The following is an 8984-nucleotide window of genomic DNA, read 5'->3' as shown; positions in this document are numbered from 1 at the left end:
TGCTGAGGAGCGCAGGCCCTTAAAGCACACGCGCGCACGCACGCACGCACACACACACACACACACACACACACACGCACGCACGCACGCACGCACGCACGCACGCACACACACACACACACACACACACACACGCGATTCAACATGCGGTCAGGTGTGTGTGCTCCAGGAAACAATAAAAACACACCGACTCAGATTTCAGACTGCACTGGTTTGTTTACAAGACTCCTACACATTTCTGAATCTCTTCTTAGAGTCATTTGTTAAGAGTTTATAGCAGGATTTGAACGATGGCTGGATTAATAATAGTAAATGCAGCGCTGGTCAAAAGTTTCCATGCTGTCTTCATCAGTGTGAATCTTCTCTGGTACAGTTGAATCCTTTTCTTCCCAGTGTGGAGGTGTTATACGCCAAACAGCTAAATATATATTAACCACGTACATTCTAGTGTCATATTCGACAAATTACAATATTATTTAAAAGTTAATTTTTGTCAATAATTAGAATGTTATGCTAGATCTATAGAAAAAAACTTAATACAAAAATATGAGTCCTGCAGACAAAGTATGTTTAATACCTGCTTACAGGTTGTGACTTAAAAAATGCTAATGAGTGTCATCGGGACGCATATTCTAATTAAGGCCGTAACTAGCGATTATTTTAGTAACAGATTATCCTACCGATTATTTTTTGACGATTAATCGATAGAGAAATAGGCCCATTCTGCCTTTTTCATATTTTTTCATATGACGACTTCAATGTAGAAATACATTAACAGATGCAAATAAACAAATAATTCAATTCCTCTTTTAAGCAGTTAAATAAACGTTTTGCCTAAAATGTAAAAATACAAAATCTTAGAATATTTTTTTGACAAGTTGCTGGTGCAAATCTCCTAGTACAGCTGAGATAAGACAAAACTAAAATTAAATTGAACTAAATTACAAGTTTTTCAGCAAGATATAAGAGCTTGTTTTAAGACAAGAATTTGTAATTATTGATGAAAACGTTCTAGTTAATTGGCAGATTATCTTAAAAGATATAATCTACCAGTAGATCTAGAACTTTTTCCAAGGATATCAGGAAATTATTGACTTGAAACAAACTCCTCTGTCTTTTCGAAAAGTTATTTTAAAGTTGGTTTTGTCTTATTTCAAGTTTACTGAGATATTTGTGCAACACTAGACCAAAAATACTTTGTGAGACTTTGTGGTTTTGCAGTGTAAAATGCAGTAACATAATTCCTTCAGTGAACTCTTGATCTCCTAGTTCAAGAGTAAATATTTTTGTACAGTTTTGTCTTTACTTTTGCTCTAAGTATGTTGTTCTTTCACCATTTGGCCTTTTTTTTTAGTCTGCACACTCCACTTATTGATTAATTGACTACTAAATTAGTTGTCGATTATTTGAATATTTGATTAATCATGAATTGTTCCAGCTCTAATTCCAATTGACTAAAGAACGATATTTGGTCAAACGTCTCTTACAGAACGGCAGAAAAACCATCAGATTTTTACCACTATTGATAAGGTCTAAATATTTCATCCATCTTCTGTTCAGAATTGATGGAGATCCTTAAAATTGTTTGGACAGATCCACAGTTGCCAAAGGGTTGATGTCAGGACTGTTCCACATCTTAACGTTGCTGTGTTTTTATTTGTTGCACACTTAATAATTAGTCAGTGTGGTTTTTCGCAGGTTCCTTTATTTTGAGGAACACTGTTAAGAAACAAGAGCGACGGTTGGCGCCTCCGCTGACCAGCCGCTATTGGGTTAAAATTGCCGTTGGCTCCCTCATAAAACAAACATTTACAATATAAGTCAAAGAATTGTTCACTCAGAACTTCCACACATATATCTCGCCACTCCACTCCAGCTCACTTCCGCCACAAGAGACCGTCAACAAAAATAGCAGCGCTAATTGACATTTACCTGTTAACAAAAGTGACGGCTAGCGCCTCCGCTGACCAGCCGTTACTGCGCTAAAATTGCCGTTGAGTCAGGAGTGCTGCTCACTGTGCTTTATGTGCCCACTGGTGGCGAACCGTTGTAACTGCAGTACAGCGCATCTTCGCAAGAGACGTGCAGCTTACGAGCACAACTTAAGAAAAACAGAAGTAAACAAAGTAAGAAAAGGGAGGGGGGGTGTAATTATGTCTATTGTCCAATCTGTCACACTTTCATCCCACCAAAAACAGTGTATTTATTTTTATATGCGTGTGTTGGAACATCAAAATACGTCCAAGTTTCAATCGTCCGTCTGTTTTGTCGATTTGCGGTGAAGTGGAAGAATCTGGAGATCCGGTGTCTAAATGCAGCCACGGCTTCGCGCTCGGCCCTCGCTCTGACCTCCACTCTGCTGGAAAATGTATGAACTGTGACTAAAAGCTGAGTCGGAGTCAAGAAAACGACCAATTTAAATACGCGCCTCTAAACTGAAGAGGAGAGTCATCAAATATCTGGCCAGAAATCTGGCAGATGACGCAGAACGGCTCACCAGAAGCACGCGGCTTCTCTGCTGCGCACGGAAATTTGACCAAATATTAGCGGAGGAATCCTTACTGAAGACTGAGTAACTAGCCCACATAATTCTTATTGCCCCTCCAAGTTTATCAGAATGAATCGTTGACCAACTGGAAATGTATGGCGATTCAAATGCATCTTTAAAGACAACTAGAAACTTCATGTGTGTCAACTGGAAAATTCTCTCCCTTCTTCCTCATGGCATGAGTCTGAAAACGGTCGCGTTGCAACGTCAACTCAACTCGATCCGACCAGAGATCCGTCTCTCTGGTGATCTTTGCATCTGATCCAGTTATTAAGATTAGGAATCTGGATGGCAGCGACTTCATCAAGCTGAGCTCAGACCATTTGATTCGTCTGTTCCCAGTTTTCTCCTCTCACTCCTTCGATGATTTGTATGCCGGAGCAGCAGCGGGGCCGAGAAAGCTTCACAATTCAGCAGGGATGGGATGGATAATGCAGTGAGAGCTGTTTTTTTTCTTCTCTTCTTCTTCTTAAACCGACTCGACACGTGAGCAAAGATGTTTAGATGCATCACATCGGCTCCTCGTAATGCGACGGGGCAGGCGAATGAAAGGATACATATTGAAAGCGGCAAAACAAAATGAGCAGAAAATATGATTTACTGCTTTCCAAAAATGACGTGTTTTTTTTTTTTTTCGTTTTGGGTGAGGGGTGAGGGGGGTTACAGCAACAGGCGGGGGATAGAAAATAAAATATTTCCTTTCATAGAGGAGCTGCAGCTCCATCACAAGGCTGAAGGAAAGAGATGATCAGGTTATGAACTCCGATCTCCTCAGCTCCAGACTCTGGGTTCTGCAGGATGAGCTCCATCTTGAAATCGTTTTATTTATTTATTTTATTTAACCCAGAAGACAGCGAGGCGTGTCTGTCTCCTCACGCCAGGCCTTTGTGTAACGAGCAGAAACTGGATTTCATGCGATAAATTATGAAAAATCTAAAAAGTTTGACGTCTTTTTTTTTATTCTACTTTGGTGAAACAACTCTTGCTTACACTGAAAAACAGAATCTAACCAAGTTGTTTTAGATTTAGTTTCTAGTGCAAATAAAACCTAGACCAGTTGTACACTTGAAATAAGATAAAACCAACAAGTCACATTTCATCAACATATAGGACCTTTAAGTTGATAAATCCTTAATATTTATATTAAAATGTTCTAGTTCCGCTTTTAACAAGACAATTTCTTCATGATATAAGTGAAATGAACTGCTAGTGGAACTAGAAATGTTGATTTAATACAAGCTTTTATGTCTTGGGGGAAGGGGGAGGGGGGGGGTAAAAAGTTTGTTTTGTCTTTTTTCAAGTGCAGTCAAATATTTACAAAACTAGACCAGAAACACTTGACAAGGTTTTGTGTTTTTGCAGTGTATGGCTACCAGTTTGTGACAGCTCTACCAGCTCTGCACATTCATCACTATACATCAGAAAACACAAAAAAGGCGGAGGCGTAGCTTCAATATTTAAGAATACCATAAACTGTAGTAAAATCTCTTTGGGTAATTTTATGTCTTTTGAATATCTTGGAATCGAGGTAAAAGGCCACAAACGAACTTTGACACTAACTCTATACAAAACACCAACATATGTGGAAAATTTCTTTGAGGACTTGAATGAGCTTCTATCTCTCATATGTATTGATTACGATTGTTTGCTAATTGTCGGTGATTTCAACATTCATGTTGACAACCCCCAAGACCGAGGGGCTAAAAAGCTCTGTAATATATTAGAGAGTTTTGGTTTAACACAACATGTCAAACAAGCAACACACACTCAGGGACACACACTGGACCTGGTTATCAGTAAGGGTGTGAATATTTCCAATGTCTCTGTAACTGATATTGCCCTGTCTGATCATTTTGCTGTTTTCTTTGACAGTTCTTTATCCGTTAACCCACTTGAACAAACAGTTACTATCACAAAACGTACTTTCACAGAAAACACAGCAGAAACATTTAATCAAATCTACTCTTCTTCCTCACTCTTAAGTTATAGTGACGTAGATAAGTTGGTGGATGATTTTCAGTGCAAACTTTCAGATATCATTGATTACATTGCCCCCACTAAAATGAAGGTTGTGACTGGTAGGAAGAAATCTCCATGGAGAAATGCACAAGTAGTTCAATCTGCAAGACAACTCTGCCGTAGGGCCGAACGGAAATGGCGTAAAGGTCAACTGCACGTTTATTATGACATCTACAAGGAAAGACTACGTAACTATCACACAACACTGAAACATGCGAGAGAAGCTTTCTTTGCAGATGTCATAAACAAAAACATTAACAATGCTCGAGCTTTATTTGCCACTGTTGACAGGCTCACAAATCCTCCAATGACGTTACCACCTGAACTTCAATCTATTGCCGCCTGCAACAAGTTTTCTAGTTTCTTTTCAGAGAAAATTCAAAAGATCAGAGGATTAATCTGCTCATCCACTCCAAAGACAGTACCAATGCTGTGCCCAAACAAAACAAATGCAGGAAAAATGACCCAATTTCTACTACTAAATTATAAAACCCTAGAAGAAATTATAAGTCAATTAAGCTCCAGTTCCTGCTGTCTGGATGTCCTACCCACACATTTCTTTAAGAAAGTCCTGCCTGTTGTTGCTAATGATCTGATCCAAATAGTCAACTTATCGCTCTCTTCAGGTGTTTTCCCCCAGGCTTTGAAAACAGCAGTTATCAAACCACTTATAAAAAAGAACAACCTAGACAAATCCCTACTGCAGAATTACAGGCCGATCTCCAACCTCCCATTCATCAGCAAAATTATTGAAAAAGCTGTTTTTAAGCAATTAAATAACTTCCTAACAATAACAAACTGCTTTGACTCCTTCCAGTCTGGTTTTCGTGCTCACCACAGCACGGAGTCGGCCCTTGTAAAAGTGTTCAATGACATCCATATAAATACAGACTGTGGGAGAACCACAGTGCTGGTTCTGTTGGACCTCAGTGCAGCTTTCGACACTGTTGACCACGACATTTTACTGAATCGACTGGAGAGTTGGGTCGGACTCTCCGGTCCAGTGCTCAACTGGTTTGAATCTTACATAAAGAACAGGGATTTCTTTGTATCAATTGGAAACTTCTCATCAGAGAGGTCAAAGGTCACATGTGGGGTACCCCAAGGTTCAATCCTAGGACCCCTTCTTTTCAATATTTATATGCTCCCTCTGGCAAAGATTATAACAGGACATAGGATTAGCTACCACAATTATGCGGATGATACACAGCTCTACATCACGATGTCACCAGGTGACTCTGAACCCATCCAATCACTGAATAGATGCTTAGAACAGATAAATGTGTGGATGTGCCAAAACTTTCTCCAGCTAAACAGAAACAAAACTGAAGTTATTATCTTTGGACCTAAAGAGGAACGAACTAGAATCAATGCACAGCTTCAGTTATTACAACTAAAAACCAGCGATCAGGCCCGAAACCTGGGAGTAGTGATGGACTCTGACCTGAACCTTCAGAGCCACATTAAGACAGTCACAAAGTCGGCCTTCTATCACCTGAAGAACATCTCTAGGATTAGAGGACTTATGTCTCAGCACGATCTAGAGAAACTCATCCATGCATTTATCTTTAGCCGCATTGATTACTGCAACAGCGTCTTCACAGGTCTGACTAATAAATCAATCAAACAGCTGCAGCTGATCCAGAATGCTGCTGCTCGGGTTCTCACTAAAACCAGGAAGATAGAGCACATAACACCAGTTTTAAAGTCCCTACACTGGCTCCCTGTAGCTCAGAGAATAGACTTTAAAATACTGATGTTAGTTTATAAATCTCTGAACGGTTTAGCACCACAATACCTTAAAGATCTGTTATTGTTGTACCAACCATCTAGACCCCTCAGATCTTCTGGTTCTGGTCTGCTCTGCATCCCCAGAACCAGAACCAGACGAGGAGAAGCAGCATTCAGTTTCTACGCACCACAGATTTGGAACAAACTTCCAGAAAACTGTAAAACAGCTGAAACACTGGGTGCCTTTAAATCTCAACTTAAAACCCACCTGTTTAGAGTTGCTTATGGCTAAATTAGGGTTAGAGTGCGGGTTTTGATGTCTTCCATGTTTTTATGTCTTTAATGTTTTGAATTTTTTTTTTTTTTTTCTTCTTTCTTTTATGTATGGGGAAGAAAGTGAAAAATGAGGGTGGAAAACGATGAAAATTACAGTGGAATGGAAATGGAATGGAACCAGTTAAAGTCCGCGGGAGGGCAGACTCCTCTAACTATAAGTTAGTTAAATTCTGTGTGGGACGGCGGCGTCCTCTGGTAAGAAGTTAAACCCTGAGAATCCTAGGCACTGTCAGGTACAATAAAAGCAGTTAAAGTCCGCGGGAGGGCAGACTCCCCTAACTCTAAGTTAGTTAAATTCTGTGTGGGACGGCGGCGTCCCCTGCTAAAGGACGGCGGAGTCCTCTATGAAATAGTTAAATTCCGCAAAGGACGGCGGAGTCCTCTATAGTTAGTTAAATTCCGCAAAGGCAGGTACAATAAAAGCAGTTAAGGTCCGCGGGAGGGCAGACTCCCCTAACTCTAAGTTAGTTAAATTCTGTGTGGGACGGCGGCGTCCCCTGCTAAAGGACGGCGGAGTCCTCTATGACATAGTTAAATTCCGCAAAGGACGGCGGAGTCCTCTATAGTTAGTTAAATTCCGCAAAGGACGGCGGAGTCCTCTATAGTTAGTTAAATTCCGCAAAGGACGGCGGAGTCCTCTATAGTTAGTTAAATTCCGCAAAGGACAACGGGAGTTTGTTTTTTTTAAATTTTTATTTATTTTTTAAATTTCTCTCTTTCTCACTGTTTATTTCTGTTTTTATTTTAATTATGTAAAGCACTTTGAAATGCCTTGCTGCTGAAATGTGCTATACAAATAAAATTTGATTGATTGATTGATTGATCAGCGTGACGTTCACGCATACAGCGTTTTGTACGACTTACTAACCAAAGAAAATGTCTTCCATAGCCGGTGTCTCTACGTCAGGGACGTACAGAGAAGCACTAGAACGTAGCACAGGGCATCATGGGTAATTCCAACCTAGGCAAAAGCCAGGGTCCAACCCTAGTCGCAGAAATGGCTCATGGTCTTTTGCCTAAGACAAAAGAGAAATCATCTAACAGTCACTCATTTTTTTGTTTCCAGTTTGTGAAGGAGCAGCAAGTTGCGCTCGGTGTCTTCGGAGGGTTTCATGTCGTTTCCTTCAGCGGCTCTTGATGCAGCGCCACCACAGGCGAGGAGGGGGACAGGTTTCAGTTCAGTGTGAATGTGAACCGCACAAGCTGAAAACGTAACTAAATGTTTCAACTTTTGTCCCCAATCGAAGCAAAACTACCAAACTAACAGGTGTGAAAACATCCTAAAGCTGACAAACTTGGTCCTGACGGCTAAGAGTCTGACCACCACTGCACCTGCATGGTCTGTGTCAAACTGGATGTGGGACTCCTTTCTGTAAAAATCAGATTTTTGACGCTTATTGCTGGTGGCTGTCCTGTCAGCAGATTTTCCCCACCTGAGCTGTGGATCGCTGTAGTTCCCACAGAGCTCCCATGGGCCTCTTTGGCTGCTTCTCTGAGTAATGCTCTCCTTAGCCACACTGAAAAAATGAAAATGGATGTACAACTAAAAAAAATAAACGTTAATTTGTTACACGTAATCAAATTTAAATTCGTCAAACTTACTCCATTTACATTTATTCAACATGACAACTTCATATATTTAACTTGGATAACCTTAATGTTATTAGTTGCAACAGGGTTAGGGTTAAGGGTTCAATTTCGTTCTAAATTGCCCGTTTTCTTTTTTCGGTGCAGCCTGTCGGTGCAGACAGATGGCCACGTTTGGGTGGATGCGCCGTCCTAACACGCTGCTCCCCATTGCTGGCTAGTCAAAGCTCAGGATTTCTTTACAACTGTACCTGACCCATCTGGTCTGTTCCCGATAGGAAGACGATCAGGTACACAGAACCCCCCCCCCCACCCCCCAAATCGTTTGTTACGCCTCACAATCATCCAATGTCACATTAAATATTAATAAGATCTTTCTTTGTGTGTGTAAATTAAGATGATAGTAAGGTGCTGAAGGTCTGTGGCTACATTAGCGAGGTGCTGCCTCGGCCCGGAGGGATCACGGATAGTCTCGGTTGTAGCCTCAGGAGGCTTTTAGAAACTCTCCAAAAAAGGTCTGTAAAGGATGGAGACGGGGAGAAAGGTGGAAGCAGTGACCCCAAACTGTGAGAGTGGAGAAAATGGATGGTTGTGCTCAACATATACACTGTACTTTAGAGAGGCTCCACAAATAGCGTTTCTTAAAAAGTCACACACTCGGATTTCGACAGTGACCTCAGGATGGAACCGATTGTGCTGGGAAAAAAAAAAGAAAAAAAAAAAAGGGATTTATAGGAAACATAAAAATGCTCCCCCTATTAAA

This window comes from Poecilia reticulata, chromosome 10, assembly GCF_904066995.2.
Source record: "Poecilia reticulata chromosome 10, P_reticulata-male-v2, whole genome shotgun sequence".
Lineage (NCBI taxonomy): Eukaryota > Metazoa > Chordata > Actinopteri > Cyprinodontiformes > Poeciliidae > Poecilia > Poecilia reticulata.
The sequence above is the reverse complement of the archived record's forward strand: the minus strand, read 5'-3'. Positions refer to the sequence as shown.